The 16,833-nt window shown below is 39.9% G+C and overlaps 1 long non-coding RNA gene across 1 annotated transcript in view; it reads right to left on the reverse strand.

The window, feature by feature from the left end:
• Nucleotides 1–7,153: 7,153 nt before the first annotated feature.
• LOC119051770 (uncharacterized) overlaps nucleotides 7,154–16,833 on the reverse strand; it is an 89,384-nt gene continuing 79,704 nt past the window's right edge. Inside the window, exon 7 of the long non-coding RNA XR_008389947.1 lies at nucleotides 7,154–10,936. This is a non-coding gene — a long non-coding RNA (uncharacterized LOC119051770). The remainder of the gene's footprint in view (nucleotides 10,937–16,833) is intronic.

The raw sequence follows: 16,833 nt of genomic DNA on the forward strand, positions 1-16,833 counted from the left end.
ACATGACAGGCCTCAGTACCCTCATCCATAAAATGGGAACCATAACGCAACCTCTTTTATGGACTCATTGTAAAGATTCTGACAATATGAGTAAAGTGTCAAGAATAGTGCCTGGCATATAAAAAGCACTGTTAATGTTGTTATCGCTGTCAATTATTTTTAGAATGTCCAGTCATCGGGGGCTCTAAAAATTCAGACAAAGTGGAAATCACTTCTAGCTGAAGTCACCCAAGAGGGCTGCCCAAAGGAGGTGAGATCTGAGCTAGACCTTGAAGGGTGGACATAATTCAGCTATGCAAAGAGGAGCAGGGGCACCGATCCTTTCAGGGACCCAGTAAAGAACAGGTAGAGAGGAGGGGACTATCTTGTCAGGAAGAGACTTCAGGGAGCAGAGGACTGGTGAAGGGGACAAGTTGTGCAAGGCTGGCAAAGGCTCCTGTCCTCTGTCACTGCACAGTGTCGTCAGCACTAATGCCGGCCTCGTGATGGGGGACGGGCCATCCCCAGCTGGCCCTGGGAAGAAAGTTCAGTGCTGTTCCTGGAGAGGATTTCTGAGCACTTTCCCACCTCAGAGCCAATAGGAGTATTAACCCGGGGTGGTAATTACGGGGAGCTTCCTACCAAAACCCCTTCCATCCTCCCACTAAATTCCTGCGCAGACTCAAAACACCACGATTCTATTTTTGGCAGTAGATTGTTTAGGAGGGAAAGTGCAGGAAATGTGAACTGAGAAGGTGGCAGCAGAATTCCCATCTGCGCAGACACGGAGAAGCCTTCACTGCAGAGCTCCTGCAGCGGGGGCTGGCTGGGCTCCCGAGTGCCGGCTGCAGCGAGGGGCTGCCGCAGTCTCCAAGGCAAAGATTGCCAGACTCCGTTTCTACGTTTAACTGTTTGTTTGAAGAAGAAGTCTATTTTTAAATACATCCCATAGTCTGCTGTTTCTGGACCTCTTAAAATCTGGAGGAGAAAAAAAAAACCCACCAATTGAAAGATGTTAATTTAGATCATTAAGCACAATCCTTACCCCAAGAAGAAGAAACCCCGTTTTAAACTTGCAGCAGTGAAACGTGAGCCAGTGGAGTACACGGAAGGCTTGACTGATGCGTGTAGGCCAAGAAGCTCATGGCTGCTGGTGATAGAAGCCTTAGAAGCAGAAGGATGACGATACTCAGCAAAGAGTGAAATTCCGATTATAGTTATGTGTTTATTTATACCCGGACGGATTCCAAAATTATTTGAGCGTGCTGAAATTCAAGTAGACACGTCAACCTATCCAAATTCACACCTGCTGACAATGCTGAGCAGCACATTGCTTAAAGCAAACCCTAACCTCTGGACAGGGATAGTTTTTGTCTTTTAAAACTCCTCTTTCTGCCAGGCAGCACAGCTCTGAGCGGGAAAAGGGCCTCGACTGAGCGTGCACACCTACGCTGCCATCTCTGTCACTGTCCCCAACACCCAGAGAAAATGTCTCACAAAGGAACTTGACTGAATTAAAAATTTTATTAAAGTTTTAGATACAGATATGTACACTGATCATAAGTATTAAGCTGGAGGAATCCCCACAGGGTGAAAACGTTCCATGTAGCCAGCACCTAGATCAAGTGATAGGACCTCGCTGGCATCCCAGACACGCCCCCATCAATTACCCTGAACCTTTGAGGGCAACTTCTCACGATTTCTTGCACCACAGATGACTTCTGCCTCCTTCTGAGCTTATGTAAATGGAACTACACATCTTTTACTTTTTGTGTCTGGCTTTCACTCAACACTATGTTTGTGAGATCCATTCACAACATTTATTCATTCATTCTCATTGTTGCATAGGATTTGTTTCTTTAAAAAGCCATGATTTACTTGCCCATTCTCTAGTTAATAGACATTTGGGTTATTTCCAGGGACTAATGGTTATTGGGAGACTAATCAAAATAATGCTGCTGCAAATCTTCTTGTATATGCCTTAGATATGTTGGGATTACTCCCAGGAGTAGGACTGCTGGGTACATTTCTGAGTGCTTGCTCTTCACTGTAAATTATGAAAATAGTCAAGGTACTGGACTAAAACCACAGAAAAATCCAGTCCTTGCTTGCAAGGACCTCACAATCCACTGAAGGACAGACCTGAGCTGGCAAATACTCTTAGATATTTGTAGAGGTCATGTGTGAGAACGCTTGGGGCAGGATGGGGAGGAGAGAGGTCAGGAAAGACTTACCGGTGGAGCCGATATTAGGATTCATTTCTGAGGGATGAAGAAGCATTGATGGGGACAAAGTGGAAAAGGCAAGGGAAGAGCACAGAGAAAAGCAGGAGCAAGTGAGAAGGTAGGTCAGGTCCAGGGAGCATGTGTTACAGCAGCGGAAGAAGGTGGGAAATGTGTGGTGACCGTGGGGGCTGAGTAGCTGAGTTGGGGGCACATTATGAAGAACCTTGATTTGCATTCTAAGAAATATACACATTACACTGAATGTGAAGGAAGCTGTAGAAAATTCTAGGGCCATAGAGTAACATGATCAGTTCATTCAGGTGACTGTGTGGCAAGGGGACTGGAGAGGGAGAGCGCAGAAGCTAGAAAGTGACAAGAGAGTATGTTCTACCTGGAAAGGGGAAGGGGGATATGGTATTTTGGGGGGGCAACTTTGGCCACAAAGTCCCCCAGTCTGCCACGGATGAAAGTGAAACTACCAAGACATGATCTGCTTGGGTCAATCTCAAGTGGTCAGTCTCTCAGAGGAGAAAGACCAAGAGCCCCTTCCTCAATGGCTTTTATTGGATTGTAATACACAGGAATACAGGCATCAAGGATCAAACAGTAGATAACATTTCAAAGAAATCTGAGGGTTTAGTCTGAGTCAGTGTCTGTCAGGTAAGGGGGTTGCAAAAACTTTGGGAGACATACTCATGTCCTGCTTGGACCCTTATCATATGAATGAAAGCACTCTTAGCAAAGCAGGCTTCACAGGACTTTGTGAATTTTTTCCTATGCCCGATCACCCCAGATCCCACTCTAGCCAGCAAGGGGCTGCACCGCCTTCCCCATCAAAGGTTTTTAGGCTTAAATGGATGAGAGCCAGGAAGTGCTTCTCCCAGAGGACATGGGGACTCGGGCTATGTCAGAATAGCCTGGGGGTGAGTGTCCATCACTCCCTCTTTGTTGCAGCCCCTGAGTCCTTCCATGATGGCCTCCCAAGTGATTATGTCTGGCTTAGGTTGCCCCTCCTCTGAGGAGTTTTACCCATCTTAGACTAACCAACCAAGCATTGGGGTCAGGGGATGAAGCAGAAGCAGCGTTGCTGCCAGAGACAAGCTTTGTCTCCTTAGTGGCTCGCATTCCAGAGGTCACTCACTCAACCTTAGCCAAAGGGGGCAATTACAACTCCTGAAACCAGGCAGAGCAGTTCCCAACAGTATCTTAGCAGATGGAAACGAGGTGATTCTTTGAAGTAAGTCTGGCTTTGGCCCAATACCCAGGCTGAGAATCTGGATGACTTCTAACGGAATACACAGTGTGGTGTGTGGGGAGGGAGGCTGGAAGGTGTGTCTGTGCCTGGGTGCCAAGTTCCAATGTGCAGAAACCACACAGAGTAATTCAGGCAGAAAGCTTTTGGGGCCAGCAGGCCACCTGCTGACATCCAGACTGGAGCAGGCAAGGAGCCCTCTGCTTGAAAGCGGAAAGGCAAAGCATATGTGTGAGGAGTTCAAGCCAAAAAGCAAATGCACTGCAACGTGGGTCTGGAACAGTGCTGCCAAGATCTCATGGTGCTCTCCCCACTCTGAGACCGAGATGGAGTGCTGAGCGGGGATGAGCATATTCTAATCCTGCCTGGCTCCCTGCTAGACTCATGTGAGGATTACAGAGCTCTCCAAGCCTCTGTTTTCATGACTGAAATAATGAATTCAGTAGTAATATTTTACATGAAATTACCTAACATGGTGGCATGGTTGGAGCCCAGAAACTTGGCATTAGGACTCAGTATGGATACTCGATACAGCAGAGAAGCATATGAAATGAAATAGAAAGGGAAGATCCTACTTACTGTATTAAGTTCAATTTATATTAAAAAGAAATTTCTTATTCTTCTAAATATAAAACTGGTAATATATGAGAAAGCATGAGAAATTCATACAATAGAAAACCTCTGCCCCACATTCCGCTGGCTGAGAACAGCACTCTTAGGAGAGATTATTTCCTGCTTCTTTTCCTTTTTTAATTTCTTTCCTTCTTTCTATCAATGTACCCAATTTTACATAGCTGTAGTCACAAGGCAACCTTTTTTTTATTTTGCCATGATTAACATTACCTCATATAGCTTAAAAATTTTGAAAATAACTTTTTATTTCAAAAAATTAAAATTTCTTTGCAAAATTTATAGACAGTACCATGCAGAAAAGAAAAGCCATCCATAAATTCCCACCACCAGAGATAATGATCATTTCTTATTATATCTCCTTCTTGGTATTTTATGTTTTTCTAATTGTAATTTAATAAAATTATCATTTTATTCCACCTTCTATTTTACAACTTAAAAATCATTACCCAGATAGTATGAATATCTTTTTAACTACATTCCATTGTGCAGCACCATATTTTATTTAAATAATTCCTATTTTTGAATGTTTAAATTATTTCCAATTTTTAGTAATATAAATGGTGCTATCTATACTTGTTCAATTAAAAAATCATTTATGTAAATTTGTTGAGCAAAAAAAATCTATCAATTTTTATGCCTTTGGCTACATATTACCAGTGAAGGCTGGACAACTGTAACTGAACAACAATAAAAAGAAAAAGATAACCAAAAAAAAAATCTTATGTATCAACTTGTGCTACCTACACAAAGTATTGCCCATTTCTCTACATTTTCACCAACAGTGGGTATTATTATTCTTTAAAGCTTACTATTAGTAAAAAGGAAATTTTATTATTTCCTTTATTACCAATGAAGTTGAGTATTTCTTTGTGTTTATGGTACTTTTAAAATTTCTTTTGAGAACTGCTTGTTCAAAACATAATTTTTAACCCGGCATAGTTCTGTCATGTGGAGATGCATTGTGTAAGGGGAAAAGCACCCTGTGTGTGGGGAGCTGTGTCCTTTAAAAGCAAATGCATTCTTACAGCACATGTGTGGGGCAACATGCCATCATCTTACTGCCCTGCACCACTTCTTCAGGCTTCCAGGTGTTTGTGCCTTTAAGCATCTAATGCTGGAATGAACAACTTTGAGTGCAGTCACACTTCATTCCTGTACTTCACAGATATTGCATTTTTTTTACAAATTGAATGCAAGACCCTCTACCAGCAAAAAGATTATGACTCTCTTTATCATGATAATTATTTTATTGTGGTGGTCTGAGACCATACCCACATATGTCCCAGGTATGCCTGTATAAAGGTTTTGTATGTGTGTGTGTTGGGGGAGGTATTTAGAATAAATTCTTAGAAGTAGGACTATTAGTTCAAAAACAATGGCTATCATAAATACTTATATCCAGTATTACTTGAACATAGAACGAGCCCTTATTATAATAGCTGAACAACCATTGATCTGAGACCAGGTGTCCATAAAAGGCAAAGCAGACTAAATTTCTAGTTTGGGTGGGTTAACATGTCTTTTTGTATTTAATATGAGATAACTAGTAAGATGGGAAGCATATCTTGCCAAACACTCTGCAGACATGAGCTATTCATGAGTCTTATGAAATACCCACAGAGGATTCTGGAGGTGTGGGGCAGGATGATGGATCCTCTGATTCTAACCATAGTTATACTGGAGATATAAGAGAAAGTGTGAGCTAGAAGGTGCTTCTACTAACTCATGTGCTTTTCTTTGGGTGTCATCTTCTGGTACCATGTAGCATGAATCCCCCAGAGATGGAAAGAAAAAGACTTTAGAAATGATCCTCGATTATGGATCCAACTTCTCCATTTTTTTAGGGGGTGGGGGTAGGGGGTAATTTTACTAACATACTCCTGAGATCAGTGTGTATCTTCATCTGTGTGGATTCCACATCCACAGATTCAACAGAAATATTCAACAAGACAATGTGATGTTGCTGCTGACATGTACTATGTGGTTAGGCCTACAATGATTGAGTCTGTACTGGACATACACAGACATTTTTTTGTCAATATTCCCTAAACAATGCAGCCTAACAACTATTTAAATAGCATTTACACTGGGTTAAGTGTTATAAGTAATCTAGAGATGACTTGAACTATATGGGAGTATGCGAGTAAGTTTTATGCAAATACTAGGCCATTTATATAAGGGACTTGAACATGCATGGATTCTGGTATCCGTGGAGGGTTGTGGAACCAATCCCTGGTGGATACTGAAGGACGATTGTACACGAACTTGTGTGTGTGCTTATGTATTTGGTGCTAAGGAATAAAAGGGTTTTAACCCCACTTGATGACCAAAGAAGCTTTTTAAAAAGGCATATTCCTGAATACTATCCAGAGCATCTGGGGAAAAACCTCATAATATTGTATTTTAATGTGCTTCTCAGGTAATTCTGATAATTAGAGAGATTTGCCTTCTAATCTTTATTTTGCTGATGTCCACTGTTATTCTAATGATTGTTCCTTTCTATATTATCTTTTTTCTCTACTTCAGCTAACATTTGCTTGTTTTCAATGTTTTGCTTTTCGTATCATGGATCTAGGAGTAGATTTGTATACTGTGTGCAGGACTCTCTTTCTTCAATGTGAGGTTTCGTTGCTGCTCTTAGTTCTGGAAAATTCACAGCCATTTTCACTTAAAATACTGCCCCTTCTCCCATTGTCTTCTGAAATTCCCATTAAACCTAAACTGAATCTTCTAATTTAAATGTCTTCTGGATTTTATGTCTTTTTTATCTCTCTGCAGCACTGCAGCACTTCAAATAATTTTCTCAGATTTATCTGTCATATCATCAATTTTTCTAATTGTGCAATCTGCTCTTAAAGCAGGCCATCATGCTTAATTTCATTCACAACTTTTTATTTTAAATAGTTCTATTGAGTTTTTTCATATCTGCATGCTATTTTATACCCTATTCTTTCATGAAATTTTTAAAAATATATTTTATTGATTATGCTGTTAAATTTGTCCTGATTGTTTCCCCTTTTGCCCCCCATCCACCCAGTACCCCCACTCCCTCCAGCAATTCCCCCATTATTCCATGCCTATGGTCATGCATATAAGTTCTTTGGCTACTCCATTTCCTATATTGTACTTTACATCCCCATGACCATTTTTTAAACTACCAATATGTACTTCTTAATCCCTGCACCTTTCCCCTATTCTCACCCTACTGTAGTAACCCTCCAAATAATCTCCATATCTACAATTCTGTTTCTATTCTACTTGTTTGCTCAGTTTGTTTTTTAGATTTAATTGTTGATAGTTATGAATTTATTGTCATTTTGATCTTATTTTTCTTAAATAAGTCCCTTTAACACTTCATATAATAATGGCTTGATGATGATGAACTCCTTTAACTTTACCTCGGTTGGAAGCACTTTATCTGCCCTTCAATTCTAAATGACAGCTTTGCTGGATAGAGTAATCTAGGTTGTAGGTGCTTGCTTTCCATCATTTTCAATACTTCTCGACAGTTCCTTCTTGCCTGCAAAGATTCTTTTGAGAAATCAGCTGACAATCTTATGGGAAATCCTTTTAGGTAGCTCTCTGCTTTTCCCTTGCTCCTTTTAAGATTCTGTCTTTATCTTTAACCTTCGGCATTTGAATTATGATGCACCTTGGTGTGGTGCTCTTTCTGTCCATCTTGTTTGGGACTCTTCCTGCTTCCTAGACTTGTATGTATATTTTCCTTCATCAAACAGGGAAGATTTCTTTCATTATTTTTTCAAATAAGTTTTCAATTTCTCACTCTTTCTCTTCTCCTTTAGGCACCTCTGTGATTAAAATATGAGTATGTTTGAAGTTGTCCCAGAGGCTGCCTATACTATCCTTATTTTTTTTCATTTTTTTCTTGTTATTCTAATTGAATATTCTTTTTCTTCCTCCGTATCATTGATTTGATTCCTGGCTTCATCCACTTTACCATTGATTCCCTATAATTTTTTCTTTATTTAGTATAACTTTTATTTTGGCCCAAGACTTTTTTATGCTGTTGAAGTACCCAGTGAGTGCCTTGAGCATGCAGTGTTTTGAGCTCTGTATCTGAAAGATTGCTTATCTCTATTTTGTTTAGTTCTTTTCCTGGGGTTTTGTTTTGTTCCTTTATTTGGGCCATATTTCTATGTCTCCTCATTTTGGCAGCATTTCTGTGTTTGTTTCTCTGTGTTAGATAGTGCTGCTTTGACTCCCTTAGTTTTGTGGCCTAATGTAGAAAAGTGCACCCATAAGTTGGATGGAGTGGAGCCTTAGGTAATTGCCAGGGTAGGGCAACCCGTGTTAATTAGGTTGACGTCTGAATTAGATATGGTGTTTCTGCTCTGTGTCTCTGTGTGGGGTATGGCTCAGAAAAGAGTCAATGGTTACTGCCTGGCCTCTGGAGTTTGTCTGGAAGGAAACTGTGCCCTGGCTCACCCTGATGCCAGACACTTCAGATTCCCTCCTTATGCCACTGGTGCCCTTCCAGCTGCTGCCCCAGTGCTGGAGCCCAGAGAGAGTGAGTCAGCATAAGTCCTAAATCCATTGCAAGCCCTTTAAGAGACTCCTGAGAATCCCATAATTTCCTCAGCTGTCCCAACCCTCACTGGTTTTTACAGCCAAAATTATAGGGACTTGTCCTCCTGGCACTGGAACCCAGGGCTGGGTGGTCTGGTGGGGGCTATCTTGCTCCCAAGATATCCCTCCCTGATTTTTATCCACCACACATGTATGTGTGGTACTACCTGTTTCACGTCTCCATGCCTCTGCCCCTTTTACCTGTCTGAATAAATAGTACTTTTTTAATTCCCTGGTGGTCAGGGTTCTACACAGCTCAATTTTCTGATGATTCTGGGTGGCATTTCTTTTGTAGTATAGCTGTATTTTTTGCTAGAGTTGTGCAGGCAGACGAGGCATGTTTACCTACGTCTCCATCTTGACTGGTACCTCTTTATGAAGTTTTTATTTCTCTCTTGAACTCCTTAATGTTTGTAAATATACTTAACGTAGAAGTAGCTTTCAATTGTTATGTTATCTCAGGCCGTTGGGGTGCTATTCCTCTCATGTGTGTCTGTGGACTCTCCCACTTTGTGGACCATTTCTTTGACTTGTACTTTTAAATTGTGAGCACACTTTCAGCTAGGATACATTTTCCCTGTGGAATTCCTGTGTACTTTAAGATGGGCTAGTAACCCTTCAAACGATTCTCACTTTTGATTCCTCCGGGAACTCCAGGATTTCACTGGTCTGAAATATTTACAGTATCTAAATATATTAACATCTGTATTTGGGAGTCCTATGCTGTGAAAATAATCTAAAATTTGGATTCTATATCTATGCATGATACATATTTTTAAGTTTCCATTTATCGTGGAGATGTTTCCTATCCAGATACCTATTTGGTGAGAATTTCACCAGTGGTTTGTAGTAAGTAATGTTTTATAGTCCCCCTTATATGGAGGGAGCAGCTCTTCCTTGCTTCAAGCTTTATGAATGAATTTGTTTCAACTCTTCACCTTTAACAGCCCCAAGGAGAAGTCTTTTATTCTAGATCTGTCTTAAAAACTCCAGCCCCCAGCTGTTGGGTCCTATAGCCAGGTCTGATACCCTCAGCTTTGTTTGACATCAGCTCATGCATGAACCACATTGCTCAAGGGGCAGAGGGGTTCTTTAGTTTTTGGCATGTGGGAATTTTGTTCCTCCCTTCACTATGTCTATAAAATAGTTTTGTTATATATTATCTAGCATTTCTATATGCCTGGGGCACATAAAAAGATGTCAATTTGCTAAGTAGATGGGACTAGAAACTTCCACCAGTCAGGTCTGGAAACCACATGGAGAATACACAACCTTTGGAACCAGAATCGAAGTTTCAGCTCTGACTTCACCACTCTCTATCTGAACAAGCTAAGTCATTTAACATCTCTAAGGTTGATTTTTCTCTAAGGTTGATTTTTCTCATTAAGAAAATAGGGAAATATTAGCACTGATTTTTCTGGTATGTTCTTCCTGTTGCTTTAAACTCCCTATTTTAAATGCAAGACATTTTCTCCATGCTCCATTCTTACAATAGCTAGAGGAGATTGCAAGTTTCTTGGGGGCAGGTATAATATCTTATTCAATATCTTCCGTAACATAATAATGAGTGAATGAAATAGTAGTTGATAAAGTAATCTTGTTAGTTTCCATTTATCATGTATTTTCACATGACAGAGCACTGAGAAAAACTGGTTAAAAACAGAGACCTGATTTGGAAAGAAAGGATAAATTCCATTTCTTAAAAAGTTTGCAGGGGTGGGGTGAGGAGTGATTACATTCTGTGGAGTTTCACTTCTCACAGTTCTCATCATTCTCTCTCCCCGGAGTACAAAGGAGTGAAACCATATACTGGTTTAGAGGTTGCACTTGGATTAATCTTTAAGAGCCAATAAATATCTCAGTCCGAGGCAAGGGGGACAGCCTAACTGTAATTCTTCCAGCACCTCAGGGTAGCAGGCGGCAGGAGCAGAGGCTGCCAGATCCTCTCAGCCCACACCTTCCTCACCTCACTGAAATGGAAGACAATAACCTAGAATGTGGTGTTTGCCATGTGCTAAAATTAGTTAAAAAAAAAACAGAGGCACATAGAAATAACAGGTTCTTGGCGATTCTTGCAGTTTGTAGACTCCAGGTGAAAATTTACTGTTCGTGTGGAAGGCAGTTTAGTGCATAGGCCTTTCGTTTCAGCTCTCCACCTCCAGAAATTCATGAGATAGCCAGACTCAGACAAAAGCAATAGGCTTGTCCATGGTAGCTTAAGTTTCTTTTTTTTTGCAGTTTCTTTTTAGTAATGAAAAATCTGGAAGAGATGAAAATTCTCATCAATTGAGAGTAGATAAAATACACATCATGCAATGAAATATTCTGTAGGTACTAAAATTATACAGATCTCTACATGCTTAGACACCTTAGGAAAGGTGTCTAAGTATGTTGTTTACAGTGACTAAGAATGTGAACCTTGGTCCAGATTGCCTGTGCTCGAATGTGCTTTTCTAGCTACATGACACAGGCAAACAGCTTCCCGCCTGAGTCTCAGTTTGTTCACATATAAAATTAGGATAATAGTAATATTTGAACACGGTTACTGTGAGTATCAAAATGAATTTATATAAAGTGTTTATAATAATGCCAGACTCTTAGTCAAGTACTAAACTATTATGTTTGCTATTTTTATAATTAATAACTAAAAACAGCAAGCTAATGCTAGCTGCTTATGTCTAGGGCAAGGGTGTCAAACTCATTTTCACTGGGGGCCACACCAGCTTTGCAGTTACCTTCAAAGGACCAAATGTAATTTTCGAACTGTATAAATGTAACTACTCCTTAACAGTTAAGCAAGAGCTCGGGGCTGCCACCTGGTAGAAACAAGCTGCAGGCTGGATTCAGATTGCAGGCCTTTTGTTCACCGCATGTTGTATAGGGGATACATTTGTGGTGTCCAAGGTGAAAGGGTATACTTTTAATTTCCATCTTATTTTTTAAGTATTTTTTTATTGATTATGCTATTACAGTTTTCCCAATTTTCCCCCTTATCCCCCAACCCACCAGCATTCCCACCCCCCACCTAGTTCATGTCCATGTGTTACACATATAAGTTCTTTGAGTCCTGTTTCCTATACCATTTTTTATCTTTCCCCATCTATTTTATGCCTACTAATTATGCTTCTTCTTCCCTGTACCTTTTCCCCCTGTGTGATGTCCATTTCTCTAATTCTGTTCCTGTTCTGGTTGTTTGCTTAGTTTTTGTTTTCATTGTTTTTCTTTTCTTTTAGTTTCATTTGTTGATAGTTGTGAGTTTATTGTCATTTTTTGTATCTTTTTCTTAGATAAGTCCCTCTAATCATACGATAAGGGCTTGGTGATGATGAACTCCTTTAACTTGACCTTATCTGGGTAGCACTTTATCTGTCCTTCCATTCTAAATAATAACTTTGCTGGATAGAGCAATCTTGGATGTAGCTCCTTGCCTTTCATGACTTCAAATACTTCTTTCCAGCCCCTTCTTGCCTGTAAGGTTTCTTTTCAGAAATCAACTGATAGCCTTATGGTAACTCCTCTGTAGGTAACTCTCTCCTTTCCTCTGGGTGCTTTTAGAATTCTCTCTTTGTCTTTGATCTTGGGTAACTTAATGATGATGTGCCTTGGTGTGTTCCTCTTTGGGTCCAGCTTCTTTGGGAGTCTCTGGGCTTCCTGGACTTCTTAGAAGTCTATTTCCTTAGCCAAATTGGGGAAGTTATCCTTCATTATTTGTTCAAATAAGTTTTCAATTTCTTGCTGCTGTTCTTCTCCTTCTTGCACCCCTATAATTCAGATGTTTTAATGTTTTAGGTTGTCCAAGAGACTCCTCAGCCTTTCCTCATTTTTTTGGATTCTTGTTTCTTCATTCTGATCCAGTTGGATGTTTATTTCTTCCTTATATCCAAATGGTTGCTTTGAATCTTGATTTCCTTCTTGTTACTGTTGGTTCCCTGAATATTTTGCTTTATTTTATTTTTGGTATCTTTCATTTGTTCTTTCATTTTCAACCAAGATCAATCAGTTCTATGAGCATTTTGATTACCAGGGCTTTAAATTCTTCATCAGATAGGTTGGGAATCTCCTCATTGCTTATTTCACTTTCCAAGGTTTTGCTGCATTCGTTCATTTGGGCCATATTTGTTTGTCTTGGCCCAGTGGATAGGTTGTAAGGGGGCAGGACCTTAGGTATTCACCTGGGCAGGGCAGCCCTCTTTGCTGCTCAGCCTGTGTGGGAGGGGCCAGAGAGGGAACAATGCAGCTTGCCTGCTTGTCTCTGGTGCACTTTCCCACAGACTCTCTTATCAGATTAGAAGTATCTCTCACTATGGCAACCCCAGCCTTAGCTCACAATCAGCTTTGAGCCTCAGTTTCCCCCTGAAGTCAATCCCTCTGTGCAGCTCTGCTGAGCAGGGCAGTCAGCACCGCCTGGCCTTGTTTTTTTTTGAGTCGGCCCATGGGGTCCGCCTTACAGGTCTGGTTGATTTTTTCTTTAATTCCTTGGTTATCAGAGTTCCATGCAGTTTGATTTTTCTGGCGATTTTGCTCGTTATCCTCCTTTTGGTTGTGTGAGGAAGTAAAGGGTTTTTAGCTATATCTTCATCTTGGCAGGAACTCAGAGACCCCCAATTTCCATTTTATCCTATTCGTATTGGCTAAAGTGAAACTAATTTTATTAAAAATAATTAAAAAGAATACTGGATAAGAAGACAGTTGTTCTGAAAGTCTGACATATAACAGTGACTTTAAAAATCACAATTACTAATGATTATATACTTAATACATTAGAAACTGATTAATATGAGCCATCTCTTACATTTAATCTCATGTCTGTCATGCACTTTACACTTAGCAAATGTTTTCATATTCATAATTTAATCCCACTAACTGGATTATCAATCCACTTAATCCCTGTAAAGTGAATATCATATTTATTATTCTAATTAGAGAAGAAAAAGCAAGAGAAAATGAGAAAAACTGGGGAGGCAACAAAATTGAAGCTTAACATGTTAAGAGCTTGCTTAAGATCAGGGAGCTTCTGAGTAATGGAAATAGATAAAAAGCCAGGTTTCCCAAGGCAAACTCTCTTTCCACCAAACCATAATTACCCTGTAAACTGGGCCACTGAATTGATAGAAAAATAGATTTTTAATTCTATCCTATGCATGAACACTATCAAGCTTCTAGTTTGGTAAAAGGTGGGTTTGTTGTGGCTTAACAGGAGAGAATAGCCAGAAAGTCAGCTCTCAAAGGTTATGAACAAAGGTTATATAACTGCCCCAAGATAAAGATGACCAGTCACTGGCAACTGACACAATAAAACATATAGTTGCACAGTCAGGCTGGGTAATGCTGATAAGACCCTAGGATGAGTCAATGAGTTGATCAGATTGGTGGAACTAATAGTATAATTAAAAATCCTTGTCACTGGATGTAGTTGAGGTCACTATAACAATGAACAAATTTAAAACAGGACACATTGCCTGCCACCTACATGATCTTTGGCAAATTGCCTTTCTCTTTGATTTTCTCACCTCAAAAAAATGGACTAGGTGACTTCTAAAGTGCCTTTCATTCATTAATTCATTCATTCAAAAAGCAGGCATTGAGTGCTTTTTTAGTGCCAGACATCGAAGACACTATTGGGATGAGATTGATAAGGTCACTGCTGTCAAGGAGTTTACATTCTGGTGGGTGGTAGACAGAGAATAACAAACAACTAAACAGTTAAATTGTCAGATAGTGGTAAGTGTTTCCATTACAATTAAAATAGGCTGATGGATGACTCTAGGTGGGTGCCCAGGGAAGGACTCTTTGAGGAGGTGACAGTTTAAATGGGAAGAATAGGCAGAGGAAGAGCTAGGTCACAAACTCTGGGCAGGGAGGGAGTGAGCTTGGTGTTGTAAGGAAACAAATGAAGGGTTGGTAGGCAAGTACGAGAACATGAATAGTTCTGTAAATCAGGGAGGATGCTGTAGGATTTTAAACAGTGGCATGATCTGATTTGTGCTTCTAAAACTGGTTGCTATGTACAAGAAAGGAAGCAAGGACACTAGGTAAGAAACTATTGCAGTATTCCAGGAGAAACATTACAATGACTTTGTCTGAGGTAAGAGTCACAGAAATGCAGAAAATTGGACAGGTTCAAAGTATTTGTTGGGGTAGAATCAATAGTGTTTGTAGATAAATGGGTTAAGTGAAAACAAGAAGAATCAAGAGTAATTGTCCTATTTTGGAATTGAGCAAGTGACTGGATGTTGGTGCTTTTTTAAAAAATGAGAAAAACAGCTACGTGAGGGGTAGTTAGGGTGTGTTAAGACAGCAGTGACTCAGGAGTTCTGTGCTGGTCATGCTAGACATTAGATCTCTATGGAACATCTATGTGAAGATGTCAAGTACACAACTGAAATCAGGAGTCTCAGGAATACAACACAGTTAAAGACTGAGTTATCAGTGTATGGATAGAATCACCTGAAGAAAAGAGATATATACAAGATCCTGAAGCACTCTCACATCAGAAGCCAAGTTGAAAAGATAGACCTAACAAAAGTGAAAAGAGTGGCCAATGTGATATGCAGAGAACAATCTAGTATATCAAATGTTGTTAGGAGGTCTAGTAAGATAAGACCTGCAAATCAAGTATTGGGGTCCACACAAAGGAAATCTTGCTAAGGATCTAGCTATATCTATAACTACTGTGCTTTTCCAGCACTTAAGGGCTGGGGAGGAGCCCTTAAAAGTAAATTTGCCAAGGGGTTCCAGAGAGTTAAACTGAAAGTCAATAAACAGAATTTTCTGGCGTGACTATTCCGATATGTAGACAGTTTCAAAAATACTTATTAAGAAGATAAACAAACATGTGCTTTTTAGCAGAGTCACTAAAACAAGGAGATTGATGTACTTCAAGATACATGTAATTATCTTAAGGAGTAGAATGCATGTACATGTAAAAATTAAACATTATGAGAAAATGAAAATTACACTGAAGCTGGCACCAATCCAGAAGCCAACTTAGTCAATAGCTATCATATAACTATTAGAGCTTTTAACTCAACAATTGATGCATGGTTATATGGCACAAACTAAACAATAATTCTTTTTGAAAGAACTGTCTTCATTTAGGAAAACAATTTGTAGAGCTACTTAGGGGTTGAGAGATTTCTCAAGTACAGGGGTTAGTGTGAACCAAGCAGCTCTACCTTAAAGCGAGCAGGTAATGGGGAGAAGACAGTGCTCAGCAATATGGCAGAGAGGTGGAGCCCAAGTCACCGAAATAGCAGAAAGAGGTTTAGGAATCGCATACCTCACATTGAATTTTAAGTTGTTTATGCTGTCATAATGTAACTCACCTTCACAAAACTTCAATAAAATGATGATATACAAGTAAGTAGCTCATATGCCTGTAGGTAGTGACATTTAGAAATCTACCAATAAAAAGCCAACTCATTCCAGCCCCTTCTTGCCTGTAAGGTCTCTTTTGAGAAATCCGCTGACAGTCTGATGGGAACTCCTTTGTAGGTGACTGTCCCCTTATCTCTTGCTGCTTCTAGAATTCTCTCCTTCATTTTAATCTTGGCTAATGTAATTATGATGTGCCTTGGTGTGTTTCTTCTTGGGTCCAACTTCTTTGGGACTCTGAGCTTCCTGGATTTCCTGGAAGTCTATTTTATTTGCCAGATTGGACAACCACACCTAAAACAAAAGTAAACTAAAAGGACAGCTAGATCAGGAGTGGAAACATAGAAATGAAGATCTCAAGGAGGGTTAGCAACAGGGGAGTGGGAGGAGGAGAAGGTACAGAAAATAAGTAGCACAGATGGTAGATAGAAAATAGATGGGGGGGCAAGAATAGTATGGGAAATATAAAATCTAAAGAACTTGAGACACATGGTCATAAACTAAATGGGGGAATAGAACCACTGTAATGGCATAATCAATTGGGAATCAATGGCATAATCAATTTACAGTTGGGAAGCCAAGTCCAAGTACATATAGCTTCCAATCAGCATTTAAAAAAATGTTTTAAAAGATTTTATTTATCTTTAGAGGGGAAGGGAAGAAGAGAGGGGGAAAATATCAATGTGTGGTTGCCTCTCCTGCATTCCCCACCGGGAACTGGCCTGCAACCCAAGCATGTGCCCTGACTGGGAATCAAATCGTGATCCTTTGGTTCACAGACCA

This window comes from Artibeus jamaicensis, unplaced genomic scaffold, assembly GCF_021234435.1.
Source record: "Artibeus jamaicensis isolate MK-2021 breed Jamaican fruit bat unplaced genomic scaffold, CSHL_Jam_final scaffold_1964, whole genome shotgun sequence".
Lineage (NCBI taxonomy): Eukaryota > Metazoa > Chordata > Mammalia > Chiroptera > Phyllostomidae > Artibeus > Artibeus jamaicensis.